The sequence below is a fragment of the Sus scrofa genome, chromosome 4, assembly GCF_000003025.6.
Source record: "Sus scrofa isolate TJ Tabasco breed Duroc chromosome 4, Sscrofa11.1, whole genome shotgun sequence".
NCBI classification, from domain to species: Eukaryota; Metazoa; Chordata; class Mammalia; order Artiodactyla; family Suidae; genus Sus; species Sus scrofa.
Genome location: NC_010446.5, coordinates 115,597,234 through 115,613,676, shown reverse-complemented (window position 1 = coordinate 115,613,676; position 16,443 = coordinate 115,597,234). Strand labels below are relative to the sequence as shown.

The following is a 16,443-nucleotide window of genomic DNA, read 5'->3' as shown; positions in this document are numbered from 1 at the left end:
AAAACAAACAAACAAACAAAAAAAATTTAGAGAGTTATAAGGAATAAATAAGGAGAATTGAGAGAAGGACTTTGAATGGATAGAGAAAGGACTTCTGGAAAATACTTAACAAGATCATGTAAATTGTACATCTAAATGAATGAAGTTAGAATGGAGATGTTATTTAAATATGTAATATCAATGTAACTGTAATATTTTATAAAGATAATAAAAATAAAAAAGAATGAATCTAAAAAAGTTGAAAGTCTATGTAAGCAGAGGTTTTGGATTTTAGCTTAAAATTTTGTATTTATAAGTTCCATTTTTTAGAATATTACATTTTATTATTTCACACCTACTTTATCTTTACATATTTCCATAATGAAATTCTGCTTATTTCAAAAATGAATACTTAGTCTTCACAAAAAAAATAAAACAGGAAGGTTATATTTAGCTTACACGTTCAGAGTAAAAATGTTATTATACCTATCTATATTTTAGAAAAAAATCAACAACAAAAAATCTCTTTATCTTATAGACACACATACACCCACAAAGAATAAAATGTAAGTTTCTCATCCTGAAAAGTACAAATTAAAAAAAAAGATTGTTTCATACAAGATTAATATTTAGAAATTATACAGATGATTAAGCTTTCTTAAAGACAACTACATTTGGGATAATTTCAGCAAAACTGTTGGTGTTTTTTAAATCTTTCCACAGAATGTCTTCAGGTTTCACAATAATTAATATTATAGCATATAGAAAAAAAAAATTTGTGCTGCATTCCTTAGAAAGGGAAATGACCTTTTCACCTGAATGGCTAGGTACTGACTTTCAAAAAAAATTTTTTTGACCACACCTGTGGCACGTCGGACTTCCACAGACCAGAAAGATCCCAGGCCAGGGATCAAACCCGTGCACAGCACTGACCTGAGCCACAGCAGTGACAATGCTGGATCCTTAACCCACTAAGCCATCAAAGAACTCCCATTCCAAATTTGTAAAAGCTCCTCTAGAGACTTCTATAATGGAACAGAATCCATGGTACTCAAAAGACCTTCCCGCTAAAATGGATTCCAATATGTGTTCATGCTTTCCATGCATTCATATTAGCATTCAAATGTAATAGCTCAGAATATACCTATGGTGATTAACTTAGTATATGCATATAATATGTAAACCTACATCTACGTTCATGTCTCCCCACTAAAATGAATGGTTTTTTTTGTTTTGTTTTGTTTTTTGTCTTTTTGCTATTTCTTGGGCCGCTCCCGCGGCATATGGAGGTTCCCAGGCTGGGGGTCTAATCGGAGCTGTAGCCACCGGCCTATGCCAGAGCCACAGCAACGCGGGATCCGAGCCGCGTCTGCAACCTACACCACAGCTCACGGCAACGCCGGATCGTTAACCCACTGAGCAAGGGCAGGGACCAAACCCGCAACCTCATGGTTCCTAGTCGGATTCATTAACCACTGCGCCACGATGGGAACTCCTAAAATGAATGTTAACTATAGGAGTTGAATAAAGCCAAACAATATAAATTACTAAGCACTCTACACCGTAGATGAGATCATTAACTCTCTGTTGATGTGACAGTAATTCTTCAGAAGACAAAGCTAACTTAGGATTTTCAGATGACTGTATTTAAGAAGTAGCTGTGGGAGTTCCTGTCGTGGCTCAGCGGTTAACAAATCTGACTAGGAACCATGAGGTTGAGAGTTCAATCCCTGGCCTTGCTCAGTGGGTTAAGGATCTGGCGTTGCTGTGAGCTGTGGTGTAGATCACAGATGCAGCTCAGATCCCACATTGCTGTGGCTCTGGTGCAGGCTAGCGACTACAACTCTGATTAGACCCCTAGCCTGGGAACCTCCATATGCAACGGGAGCAGCCCTAGAAAAGGCAAAAAGACAAAAAAACAAAACAAAACAAAAAGAAGTAGTAGCTGTGATTAGCTTGTTTCTTTGAAAAATGGGGTAGGAGGGATACTGTCTGTGTATCTCAGCTATGTTATTTCAGGTGAACTATTTTCTCTAGAAAGGGAATTGGAGGATTCCAAAGAAACGATAACCAAATTTGGTCAAGATATTTTGGTGTATTGAACAAAACCAAGTTTAGTAAAATACTTCTTTTAGACAGATAGGAACCTGAATAAATGGTTGTCTATTACTCTACCATTTACTCAAACGAATGCAAATATTTAAAATGCAGGTTTAAAATGAAAACATTTCATCTCCATAAACTCTAATAAAGTGCTCCAATAACCTGAGGATCTTAGGGTTTTTTTCACTAACAACCACTAAGGTTCAATTTCTTTGGGAACAGCAATTTTTTTTTTTCCTTGTGGTAAAACTAATCCCACAAAAGTAACTCACTTTTGTCCTGGGCAGAACATTCAAGAGTCCTTATTACTTCATAGTCAAGGCAAATAATTTGACTGTTCATGATCTTTGCTTTTATACTCTTCACCCAGTTAGATTCTACTCACTTTCGATAGTATTTTTATCCCACTGCCCCTGCATCTTATCCTAAAACTCACTTAAAATAACATTTTTACTGATCAAAAAAATCAATACTTATTTATCACAGAAAAAAACTGCACATAATAAAATAAAAATCACCTACAATTCTACATGGTATACTATTAATTTTTTAGAGTATTCTGTTTCTACTCATGTTTATACATCAAGCTATAACTTAGTTTTAGATAAATTTTGAAAGATGTACATACTGTTTTAACCTACTTTTAAACTTATTGAAATATTGTTTTCTCATGACATAGAATATTTTTCTTCAATAAGGTTTTAATTACTACATATTATTCCACCATTCCAATGAGTCAGGATTTATTTAACCCATATATTGAGTGATGATTTTTTTCCAGTTTTATAAAATACTTCTAAAACTGTACTTCTAAAACTGTAAGCCCAAGGTCAAAAAGCAAGATCATTAAACATCTTTTGTTATATTATTACCAGCGAATCCTCCAGATATGAAAAAAAAGTAATTACTAGCAATTGTAAAAGAAAGCCAAGTTCATTATATAGCAAAAGTGGCTATGGCCTATGGCTATGCTTCTATTAAGACTCTTTACCATATTGGTGGTATAAAAAGTAACACTCTATTGTTTTCATTTTAAAACTTTGCCTAGAAGTAAATTTGACGAACTGTGGTGTTGACATATTTATCATCATATTTTGAATTTGGAAATGGTTCTTGTTTGCATCTACTGCCCAGTTTTCTCTGAGTCACTGGATCTTTCTCTTGCTTGATTCAATGTCTTGATATAAGTAGTTTTTATAAATTGAAGTCTATCACACTTTATAGTATATAAAGGTAACTTTATACCTGTCATAGGCACTATTCTAGGAGCTTGAAATATATCAGTGAGCAAAAAGCAACATTTTTTTGGTCATCAGGGAAATTCCATTCCAGCTTTATAACACACTAGAATATATGTTAGTGTTTATCTCAATTATATTGATAGCATATACTGTAGCATTCTAATTTTCCACCTATTGGTAATAATATAAGCAAATATGTACATTATTGTATTATTACCTATAGGATTTACAAATCCGGTGAATAGTCTATAAACACAAAGTAATTGGTTAAACGATAAGTATGTATGTGAAAAAAAAAGTGTTAACAGAAACCTACTTCTACTCAGTAAAATATAACCTTCTAAAGCATTAAGTAGTTTATAGAACAATTTTATCAATGTTGGTGATCAATTGTTTTGCACTTTCACAAACTATAAGATAAAACAAGAGATTTCAATTTAGAGGAAATTCTACATAATTTTTTTGAAGCACTAGAATGCATCAAAAAGATATAAAATGTTTGCTAGGGAACATTAACCACTGGTTTAACAAATATATCTGAATTTATTTGGACATTGTATGGAAAGGATGCAAATTAATGGACTATAGTTTCTTTCAACGTACCTAAACTGTAATCTTGGTTACTTTCAATGTGTATTTTCTTTTAATTTTTGCCATTATCTCAAATTAGTAGTTGCTGACTATTAAAAACACCATGACTTTTTACCTCCAATTAAACTAACCATATTTATAATTTAAAAAGAAAAGTTTGAGTTAATAAGTTTACAGGTTTGTTGATAAAATTAAATTTCCTTTCTTAAGGATAAAACAATAAAGATCAAGTTTAGTTTTGAAAGGCAAGACCCCCTGTATGTAATTTAGATCAAAGAAGTTCAGAAACAGTTAATTTGGTCTACTTAATAAATCCACAGAGATGAGGTAGGAAGTCTTCCATGGCTGTCTGTTGGGTATCGAACTGGGGATGTGGCTGACATTTGAAAGAAAGAAGTGTGGGGACCTCAGCAACATAATGGCAGGCAGAGAATGGTTACCGAACTTTAAAATTCCGGGATATATATTACTCACATTTGATTTGCAAACCCAATTCTCCATATAAAATTGCTAAGCATAGCAGGCAAGCAGTTTGTGTCGGGTGTGGAACAAATAGGAAGTTAGGAGGACTGACTCCATAAAGGAATCTCCCACACTCTATCCGCATCCATTCCAAACATACTAGAGAGTGGTCTCACCCATCCATTATACTTGCAAGAAGAATAGCAGTACTTGTTTTTGGTTTTGAATATTTAAATATAAGGTCACTACTGGAAGAGAACTTTGGATTATCAAATTATCTTGAATACATTAAGCTTAAAATATAAGAAAACAAGATCAATATGTACCTCCCAAATTCTGAAATCTAAAAAAAAAACCAAAAAACCTTTTTTTCCTTCCATAACAATTAATCTTAATTACTTTGTGGCAGAATATATTGGTTCCACTTAAAAAGGTGCTAACAACATGAGTGCATGTGAAAGAATTCTGACTCTGGATAAACTCTGTAAACATCTTTTAAAACGCTAACTATGATTTTAAAACACATAGGCAAATATATATTCAATAAATAGCAAAGTTTATCCAAAAAGCTTAAAATTTCATTAGTAAGCTAATACTTGGAATGACTGAATCCCATCTGATCCTTTAAACACAAAGCGGCATGAAATTATGTTTACAAGATTCTCAAAGCACTCATTCGAAGTCATCTCTTTCCCTGTAGATTCAGGCTAAGGGAGCTACAGTTTCTTGAATAATAGTAGCAAATCTGGAGAATTTAATCACACTTTCCAGAAAAAGTACAACTTCTTTACATAAGTATATTTTAAAAGATTTACTGTATTCTTACGGTGTAACTTGAGGTCACTTTTTTCCTTCTGGTCAGAATACATCTCAAGGTTAATAACTGATGTCAGTACTTCCTAACTACATTTAAGGAAAATCTTAACCTGTGTACAGTGACATTATGGATTCCTCTTATCCCCTTGGCTAATATTTGATGGAGAAATGGAAAACAAGCTGTGTACTCTGCTGGAGACTGGTACGAGAAACATGACATGTGCTCACATATGTACAACATATTTATAGCTGGAGTGACCAATATCATAATTATCTTTCAATAAGATGAAAGAATAAAGTGCTCTCTCTCTCATATTTGCCTTGGCATGTTCATAGGTGTGTCTTGGACTGAAAAGATTGAGAAATACTGGTTTACAGACATGGGGAAATTATGATTTAACTAAAAGTAACTATATTTCTTTAAAGTTTTTGTTCTCCTATAGTCACTGGGAAATTATAATTTAAGAGAAATTTATTTTCTTATAAGCAAGTATGTGTATGTGTGTGTGTCTGAAATGATTTTATATTTGCTTTTCTAGATTGTATAAAAGAGAAGAATTTTTCCCATTCTAGATGGTATATTAATGTGGTTTTAAAAAAAGATTTGGGTTTTAACTAAGTTCACCAGTGTGTAGTTATGTAAGTGAACTGAAGCAACACTGTTAACTAACCTATCCTCAGTCCCTCATTTATAAGTTGATTGAATTTAAAAATTTTTCAATATTCGTTTTAGATTTGATATTCTGGAAACAGTATGCAACAAAGAGCATTTAAAAATATCACAGTCTTAATGAGATTTGACAAGAAAAGCAGTGTGATCTTTCTATCTTAGATTTAAAAATAAGTCTTGGAATTTTTGAGATAGGAGTTCTCATGTGGTTCAGTGTGCTAAGAGTCTGGTGTTGCCACAGCAGTGGCTTGGGTCACTGCTGCACTGCAAGTTCAATCCCCGGCCAGGATTTTCCCCATGACACAAGTTTGGCCAAATAATATTGAGATAATTGGGAGAAATTTGAATATGTACAATATATAATGTACTAATGATCCTAATATTTTATAAAAAATAAAATATCACAGTCTTTTTCAACACCAAAATTAATTTTGTTGGTATGTGGATATTGTTGAAATTTCATATACTGTGGAAATTTATGTTCTTTTGTGTTTTTAATAGCAACCAGGGCAGTGATGGTTAAATGCTACATTCTCCAAAATGTTAATTTAAAACAATTATATGAACTTTAAGAAAGTGTATTATTTATTCATGTATTTGGCATATTTTATTTGCAGACTTGCAATATACATTGAATTACCACCTCAATATAAAGATTGGGAAAAACAAGTATCTGCCATTAACAAGCTCACAGTTTCTTGATAGTCCACCTGACAAATTAATTTTACTATTTTCAGAAAATGCTTGTCAAAATAGGTCACTAGGGAATATATTATAAAATAACAAACTGCAATGGAAAAAATAATCTGAAAATTAAATGTAACCTTAAGAATGGGTAAATCTTAAAATTAACAATGTAGAAGTTGTCGTCTAAAACTATAGAATCTAAGCAGGTAGAGGGTTATGGAAAATTCCACCCAGGATGAAGTGAGTCTAGAAATCCAGTTCCATTACTTCAAAGATCTGTTATTATGGGACAACCTAAATATGGGGGAAAAAAATTTGATCATGAAACCAAACTGACTCCTTTCTTTGTGACTAATACTCTATTTCTGGAAAATATGCATTTCAAAGCACCATGAAGAGCTGAAATTATGAAAGAGGAATTCAAAGGTTTGAAAGCTCAGCTGGTCTGAGGTGAGGAAAAGAATGTGGGGTTTGAAACACCAAAATAAATTACTCTAGGCATAAACTCTGGGAAATCAAGGACCATACCCTAGGACGACCCTTTTATGGTTTAGGATTTACTGAATATTACTATTTATGATTATTGAATTTAAATTTCATACCCTTTATTATTTAGTCAAAAGTTTTTTTGTTCTATACTAAATCCTTTTTGGATGAAAATAATTAGTTTGAAATGACTTCATTATTTTCCCCAAAGTGAATTCATTAGTTTCCTATTAACAAAACTCTTCATTTTATTTAGTATTAGCATAAACACATTTATGGAAACATGATATGCATTTTAAGAATAAAGGTAGCCATATATAACGAATGTTTTAAACTAGGATGGTCTTTTGAGACACCAAAATGAAATCTGTTGCTATGTTAGTATTTTGTTGAAATGTTAAAGCATGTCCTTAATATTTGTCAAATATTAACTATGTCCTTAATATTTATCAAAATGTGATAAATATATTTTGAATGCTTAGCTTTGAGTCAGACAAATATTTTCAATTAGTACTCCAGGAGTCAAATCTCCTAATTTAAATCAGCGTCATTAAAGCGATCATCTCTGTCAGAAAAAAATTAAAGTTAGCACATCTGCAAGGCAATGTAGTTCACCAAGTCCCACATTCTACAGGCAGACGGCCCAAACAAACAAAAAGTAAATAAATAAAATAATTAATGTCACTTTTAGCCATTTGTGCTGAAGCACAGTATTGCTCTTTGCTTGAATGGTGCTAGTGGAAGGAGTTCAAAAACAGGAAATGAAAGGGGAAAAAAGAGGCTCTTTCATGAATTACTGAATCTTTAGACACCAAACTGCCTTCACCTTTGAATTCTCTGCTTGTAAAAAATCTATTTTATCTTTGGTCTGGAAAAATGAAAAATGTATAAATTAATAATCGGATATAATTATCAGTTTCATCTTGATAATCCTGCCTTGTCAAAGTTCGTCTGGAGAGAGAATCTAAAGAAAATAGCTCCCTATTTACAATTTCTCTCTGAAAGATGTCATTTCTCAAAGAGGTGAAAAATAGCCTAATTTCATGTACAGATGAAAGATTTTTACACATTTTTAAGGGCTCCAGTGTGGGGGGAAATTAGAACTGTTAATAGAAAACTATGTTTTGGTTTTCTAATTTCCATGAAATTTCTTAAATTATTATTTTTTTAATTTCAAGGTCCTTAAATGGAAGGAAAAAATGCATTTTTAGTGCATGGCCTGTTTTTAATTCTTTCCACCCTACTTCAGTTGACTGCAAGCATGCAAAGAAACCAAAAAACTATTTCACACTCAATGTACTGTAGGAAGGGAGTGGTGGTAGTGGTCAGAGAGTGGGACTTGTAGTTCCATTTTTTGAATTCTATTTCTGGCTTATCCCTGGCAAACCCTGTGGTTTTGTGATAGTTACTTATATGGTCATAGAGGGGTTTGCCTATCTAAGAACTGGATGTTGCAAGCGCTCTGGCCTAAGGGGTAATATTAGAGATTTGTATTCAATTCTCTACACAATGTGAACTAGTATTTTAAACTTGTCACCTGACCCCCACCTCTTGTGATATAATCCTTAAAATGTTTTATTCCAGGTTTATCTTCATAATGTTCTCTTGCACCTACCACGTCTAATATCCACCAGATGTTGAAGTTATGCCCATCATCCATATCCAGGCTACATCTCATTGCATCCTAATTACTAAAGTCCATTTGGCTATGAGAAACAGGAATCCCGCCCTGATTAGGTTAGGCCACAAAGAAAATTTTTTGAAAGTGTTCATCAGCATCTCACTAAAGCTAAAGAGAAACTGATTAACCAAGCACTAGAGGACAAGCAAATTAGAGTAGATTCTGGTATTTAGGGAAAAAAAATTATGCATTTTTTCCACTGAGATATTGTCAATAGTATGGTTCTGCTTCCATGATTCCACACATTCTTTTCTCTCAATTCTATATTCCAAATACCTAGAGAAAGACTGATTGGAATGGTAACATGGAAGGCATGAATTCTAAATCAGTTCTCTGTAGCCAGAGCTCAAGATTTTTTTATTTAGCAGAATGACTTTCACAGTGGTCATGTATGTACAAGAGAAAAGGCAATTCCCAGAAATGATTCTTGGGCAGATAAAACTATAGGTCTCCAGTATATCCACCATTCATCCATCATTCAACATATCTATTGACTTCTCATCACGTACCAGATACTGTGGTACAGGCTTAGAACACAAATGCAAATAGAATGGCATCTTTGCCTTCAAAGAATATCTGACCTATGTGGAAGGAAGACAAAAAAAACCATACACTGTTAACTACTACAAGACGGTTGTGAAAAGAAATTACATGTAGTGAGAAAGGATAAAGAGGAGAACAACTAATTTCCCTGAAAAGAGCATGGAAGTTATATCAGATAGAATTGCCTCAGATTGCAAATAACAGAAAACCAAGCTACGACCACTCTAAGAAAGGTAGGTTTTTTGTTTTCTTGTTTGTTTTGTTTTGTTTTGAATTACAGAGCAATAATTCTGAAGGTATATGGCTTTTGATATTAGGTCAACAGTTCAGTGAGTGATGTCAAGGTCTTTCCCTCATGGCCATATTAAGCTGTTGGAACTCAGCCTGAAAGTCAGCAAGGTCTGTTTTATGAAGAAAACAAAACAAAACAAAACTTTCTTCAAACACCCCAGCTGATATGTGTTTACTTCTCATGGTTATGGGATCAACTACAGATGTAAAGGAGGATTTTTAAAAGTGAGCATTTGCTTTCCCTCAAACCTTTAAAGACCTTGATATCCTCACACCCGAGGGACCATGAGAGATTGTTTCTTCAAAAACATCGCAGGCAGTTTGACTTCCTCTCCTGTGTTCCCCTCTCATTTTCCAATCTGTATTCACCGCCACCTATAAACATGCTGCATGCCTTTGCATGACCTCCAAGAGCTCCTCTCCATCACAGTCTTCACAGTCTCTCTCAACTCTCCTGTCTCATGACAAGGGAGTACTCCTTCATCTCAAGCTCTTCACAGAATGTACACTTCTCTTTGACTGAAATTGAGTATCAGACTTTTCCTCTTTGTTTCTCAGCTGCTGATTGGCATCATTAGTTCTCCATCACTACATAAAAATTCATGCAAAACGATGCTGCTATGTACTTTGATTATCAAAGATTTTGCCATTGCTTTAGGATTTTCTTCTCCATTTTAACTTCTGCCATTGTCCCAGAAGGATTATAAAACCCAATTGGATAACCAGTGCAACACATTGCTCTTTGCCCAGGTGGGTGGCCCAGTTAGGCTCTGCTAAAACCCCAATAGGTTAGGCACTGGTAAAACAGTTTCTCCTGGGAGAAAACCTTATTAAGAAAAACATGTGTGCTTCAGCATGGCTCCTTTTCCCCTTTCCCTGCCAGAAGCATGAGTAGATTTGTCTCCAATATTCACCGTGAGAACCTGGTAGAATGCCTGGAGCTAAAAATCGCAAAGTGTGGGTTTTATGACTGGGTCCCCCTGGAGTTTTTGACTCTCAGAATTTTCCACACTAAGCCTCCAGCAATTCATCAGTTACAGTTTAGGTTTTCCTATGCTAGTACTGGTTCCTGCTGGGGTTTCTACTTGCTGGTTTCTGCTCAAGTTATGATTCTCTGTATCTGCCTGTCTCTCTAATTTGGGGTCTAGAAGTTTGCTTTGTGACTTCGTTTCCCTGACGAATTTAAGAGTTGTTGATTTTTCAGTTTGTTCAACTTCTTATTTGTTGTTAGGAAGAATTTTCAAGCCCCTCACATATGGAAACTGGAAGTCTGTAACTTTAATTTTTGGTGACCTATCTCATGGTGGAAATCTATCTTCATAGATCAAATTCCAGTATTTTCCTGAAGTGTTCTCTTTTTATTTTTTCTTACACTGAGTAGTTGGAATTTCTGGGTATAATTTTCCAAAAGTTAAAAAGGACTAAAAGTCCTTATATTTAACAAAATACTCCTAGACATTCTTTCAATGTTCTCCAAATTTTGTTTAATATCTACAAAGAACAAAGACTTAGGCACTGGTGATATTGTTGTAATGAAAACTGATATATGATCCACCAACAACAATCCTGGGCATATATCCAGACAAAACTTTCATTCAAAAAGATACATTCACCCCTATATTCATGACAGCACTATTCACAAGAGCCAAGTCATGGAAACAACCTAAATGTCCATTAACAGATGAATGGATTAAGAAGATGTGACACACACACACACACACACACACACACACACACACACACACACACACACACACACACACAGTGGAATACTACTCAGCCATAAAAAATAAAATAATGCCATTTGCAGCAACAGGGATGCAACAAGAGATTATCATACTAAGAGAAATAAGTCAGACAGAGAAAGACAAAGACAAACACCATATGATGCCACTTATATGTGGAATCTAAAATATGGCGCAAATGAACCGATCTACAAAGTAGAGACAGAATTGTGGTTGCCAAGGGGAAAGAAGGAGGGAGTGGGATAGACTGGGAGTTTGGGATTAGTAGATGCAAACTATTACATTTAGAATAAGTAAACAACAAAGGCCTACTGTATAGTACAGGGAACTATATCCAATCTCCTGGGATAGACCATGATGGAAAATAATATTTAAAAAAGAATATATATGTGTCACTCAGTCATATATATATATGACGAGTCACTTTGCTGTACAGCAGAAATTGGCACAACATTGTAAATCATCTGTACTTCAAGAAAAAATTTTTTAAAAAAAAGGGGTAAAAAAAAAAAAAACCTGACAAAAAGCCCCGTTCTATCTGGAGTTTTCTTTCTAGGAGACAGAAAATAAAGAAGGTACATACGCTATGCATTATATTAAATAATGCAAGAGCCATAGAGGAAAAATAAATCTGGAAAGGGGGTTATGAAATGTGTTTATGAAATTTCAGATGGCACAATAAGGGACAGTCTCACTGAGAAAGGGTATTTAAAACAAGGAGTAAGTGAGAGAGCCTGCAAATAATGTGAGGACAAGTGCAAAGTCCCTGAGGCAAGAATATGTATTACAGTTTAGAGAGACAGTGTGACTAGTACGGAGAGACCCATGAGACCCTGAAGGCTGTAACAATTAAGTACTCTGATTTTTTATCTGGGCAAGATGGAATGCCATGGAGAATTCTAAGCAAAAGAGTGCCATTGTTATGTTTTAACAAAATCACTCTGACTGCTTTGGTGGGAATAGAATGCCAGGCATCTTTGGACAGAAATAGGGAAGACTATTAGGAGGCTATTGCAAAAATCTAGGTGAAAGATTATGGAAACTTGGACTACAGTGGCAGCAATGGAATGGGAGATGTTGCAGAAATATTCTGAAGGCAGAAAGGCTTCCTAGGATCAAAAATTCCAAAATTACTATAATATGATACAAGGGAGTGTTACTTTAATACATTACTCTAATGTGATTAATTTCAGTGTGATTTGAAATAGTTTATTTGAAACCCCATTTTACACACATACTAAAACAATAGTATTCTATTTCTCTTTTTGATTATTATAATACTTAGGTATAACAGATTCATTGCTTTTTGGTTTTTAGTTTGGGTTTTTTGGGGGTTTTTTGGTTTGCTTTTTTTCTGTTTTGCATTTTTTATTGCATACTTTTTCAAAATTTTATTTGTTTTATGATTTTTATTTTTTCCATTATAGTTGATTTACAGTGTTCTGTCAGTTTTGCTTTATAGGGTTGCAAGTGCAGCATATGGAAGTTTCCAGGCTAAGGGTTGAATCAGAGCTACAGCTGCTGGCCTATGCCACAGCCACAGCCACACCCACGCTGGATCCGAGCAGCATCTGTGACTACACTGCAGCTCATGGCAATGCAAGATTCTTAACCCTCCAAGCAGGGCCAGGGATTGAACTCACATCCTCATGGACACTAGTTGACTCATTTCCACTGAGCCACAATAGGAACTCCTCGTTGGTTTTTTAAATTAGGTTTGAGGAATAAACACCAGTTTATTTTTTAAATAAATGAGCTACCAGTTTTCAAATGGAGACAATACTTAGAGAACATTTTCATGTGTTTTTGTATTTTTACAAAACAGTAAAAGAAAATCACACTAAATCTGCAGTTGTATTAAGTTAATTCATGTCATTTTCCTCCAAAGTTTCACTATCAATAAATGTATAACCTAAGTCAGTGTTCTGAATAATTCTCCCATTTGTCAAGTTTCTTGTGTATATTTGTAATTGCTGGAGTAAAACTAAAACAGGAAATGTGAAAAATCTGACAGTCATCTTAATTTTCTCAGTGGCAAAATGCCAATAAAAGCATTTAGAAATTTACAATTATACATTTAGCAAATGATACCAGTAGATTTAAAAGCAGTGGAATTTTTTTGGTAATCTTTTTTAAAAAAAATAAAATATAGTGTATTTATACTACAAACCAAAAAAAAAAAAAAAACAGCTCCAATAATTTTTACAAAATGAGCTTATCCATGTAGCCAAAACTCAGACAAAAAATTGTAAAATAGGAAAACTGATTGTAAGAATGCCTTCTGGTAACCCTTCTGATCATCACCCTCCCTCAACAGTAAACCACTATTCTGATTTCTAACATAAATTAGTTTCTCCCATTTTTTTTTTAACTTTACAGAAGTGGCATCATACAGTATATGTTATTATTCATATATACTTCTTTCACCCAACAATGTATTTGTGACATTCACCATTGTTATTTATATAATTGTAGTTTGTTTATTCTCATTGTTGGATATGGTATTCCATTATAAATCTATCACAATTTATCCATTCTGCCATTGACAGAGATTTGGGTTGTTTCCATTTGGGGCTATTATCTATAGGTCCACATACTTCAGTGATCATAACTCAAAGTTCTGCTGAATAGATACTCAGTAGTAAAAGTGCTGGGTTACAGGTAATGTGAATGTTCGATTTTGTAGATACCATATACTTCCATAGCTATAGCAGCACTTTACACTTCCAGCAGCAGTGTATGAAAGTCCCAGTAGTGTAAAGTATTTTAAATGCACATGTAAAGCATAATTTTTCCTTATTATTAATTTAGGCACTCTTTGTATGAACCATAAACTTCTAACTATTATTCTTTCATTTGTCATGATCTGCCCCAGGTGGATATCAAATAGATTGGGTCAAGTTAATTTTGTTGATTGCAAGTAAATTTTTCTCTCAATTGGTTAATCTGCCTTTTTGTTAGGTGTGGTTCTCCATATAATTGTGAATGTTACTATGTGAATAAAAAGGTTTTTTTTTAAATATATACAAATTCTATCTTTACCATCTCTTCCTATCAAAAAAAGTCTTGTCATTAGTTGTCACCATGCCCTCAAATGACTTCTAATACTTTATCCTGAGAGTTTTCTACTTCTATGTGCAGTTTTCCTTCTTTTATACAGCTAGCTAGACAGACATAATATATATAACACATATATTTGATATGTTACATATGATACATATATATGTATTATATGTACAATATATTATACATACAAACTTGTATATGTGTATAATATTGAGTACTTCCTGTGTGACTGCTCTGTGCTGGGCACACCTGGAGGAACAATCACAGGTGAAAATGGCCACTTACACTGATGAACAAAGTACAAGGAAATCAAATTATTACTTTTTCCACTCTAGCTTCCTTTCAAAAAGAGTTCTATGCTAAGGTATTGTTCACAATTCCTTCATTAGTAAAAGACTGGGCAAAACTTCTGGGCTTACCTTTTCTGATAGGAGTTAAAACCAGCCATCCCAAGAGCACTTCAGGAAATCCAAAGCATGCTTAACCCAGCAACAAAATGACTCATTTTCTTCTGGAGAATCGGTTTCCATCAATCAGTTAAATAGGTATCCTTTAGTAGAAAGCAACCTGCCTAAGGGCAAAATTTTCTTAAGTTAGATTGTCATTCCTGGCAAACTTTGTTTGGAACATACATTTAGGATGACCCCATAAGCTCACAAATTATATTATAAAATTGAATGGCCTTTTAAAATAGGGCAGTATTTTAAGAAGTATTATGGTGATTTTATAGAAAATAAAATCCTTAAGAAGAAATATTGGCTTCTAGCATATTTGGATCCAGGGCCAGCAATTGGAGGCTTTGTTAGGAGGTAGCTAGAATTGTTTTAAGCCAACCTCAGGATGACTTTCACACTGATCCAGAGACATTTACAAAATGAGACTATTAAAGAAAAATTAATTAGGGTAACTCTTCTCAATCCTTCCCAAATTGAAAAACACATTTGTTGATATTAATATTCCCTAGTAGAGCCATATTTGCTAGGTGATGATAGAGGATAATAAAAAGTAATTCTAGCTTCAATCTTAAGATCCCCAACATTTTAAAAAGGAATAAGAGGCAGAATAAAGTTAACTGCAACTCAAGACATTAAATGCTGCTTTGATAGAATTAAAATCAAGCTCTACTTTCTAGTAACAACTTGTTTTCAAAATCTATTGTAGAACATCCTATTAGGGCTAACAGGACCTTAAACTTTGGAAGACGTTGGCAACAAAGAGATAATATTGATTTTTCTAATTCATGTACATGAAATATTTTACATTTATTTAGATATTTGATTATTTTCATGAGAATATTATTGCTTTCAATATGCAGTTGATTTTGTTAGGAAAGTACTTTTACAGGCTGGAGGAGGTACAACCGAGACCAGCTCAGCAGGATGGGGCTGAAGAATGGGTGCTGTGGAACTTAAGGAAAAAACCAACCCCAAATAAAACACCAACACAAAGCAAAATACAGAGACAGAGACAGTAAAGTTGGGAACCTGGGGGACTCAAGGTCTCTAGGACCAAGAGCCCCGCCTCAAGAAACCACACCGCTTTTATTTTACTCTTTTGATGAGATCACATGAGGAGGGGCTATGGGTGGATAATCAAGCAAGAAGATTGGAAAAACATGTTTTGTGACATCTCCCCCTTTTTGTTTTTACAGGAGGACAAAAACAGATCCCGCTAACTTCCTTTCTTCACTACTTCCCAAATCGCTTGCTTCCCACATCTATAGACAGAATGTGAGTCCAAGTTAAGTCTCAGAGTCCAAGTTAAGTCTCAGAGTCCAAGTTAAGTCTCACATAGAACTCCTTGGGCTTCTGCCATGTGTAGACTGACCAGCTTCCAGGGGTGGCCAGAGCAGGGCTTAGCATTCTCTGACCATGGGAAGGGAGTCTCTGGAACTTGACCATAAGGGGATTCTCAAGGTGCTGCACAGCCTCCCAGGTGTCCATGTCAGCCACGGATGCAGACCTCTTGAGTATAATGTGGTAGCAGAGGATGGTTCCAGAGGGTAATAACTGTAAACTTTATATCAGTTGGGGTTCTATGCGACCCTTAATTTACAAATGTTAATCAATAGCCACATCAAAG

The 16,443-nt window shown here is 34.4% G+C and overlaps 1 long non-coding RNA gene across 5 annotated transcripts in view; it reads right to left on the bottom strand.

Moving 5' to 3' along the window:
• Nucleotides 1–16,443, bottom strand: part of LOC106510217 — a 42,391-nt gene that overhangs the window by 18,567 nt on the left and 7,381 nt on the right. For 2 of the 5 annotated variants that reach the window (XR_002343552.1, XR_001308502.2), the window contains exon 2: nt 14,781–14,932. This is a non-coding gene — a long non-coding RNA (uncharacterized LOC106510217). The other 3 variants (XR_002343553.1, XR_002343554.1, XR_002343555.1) reach the window with 3 other exon arrangements.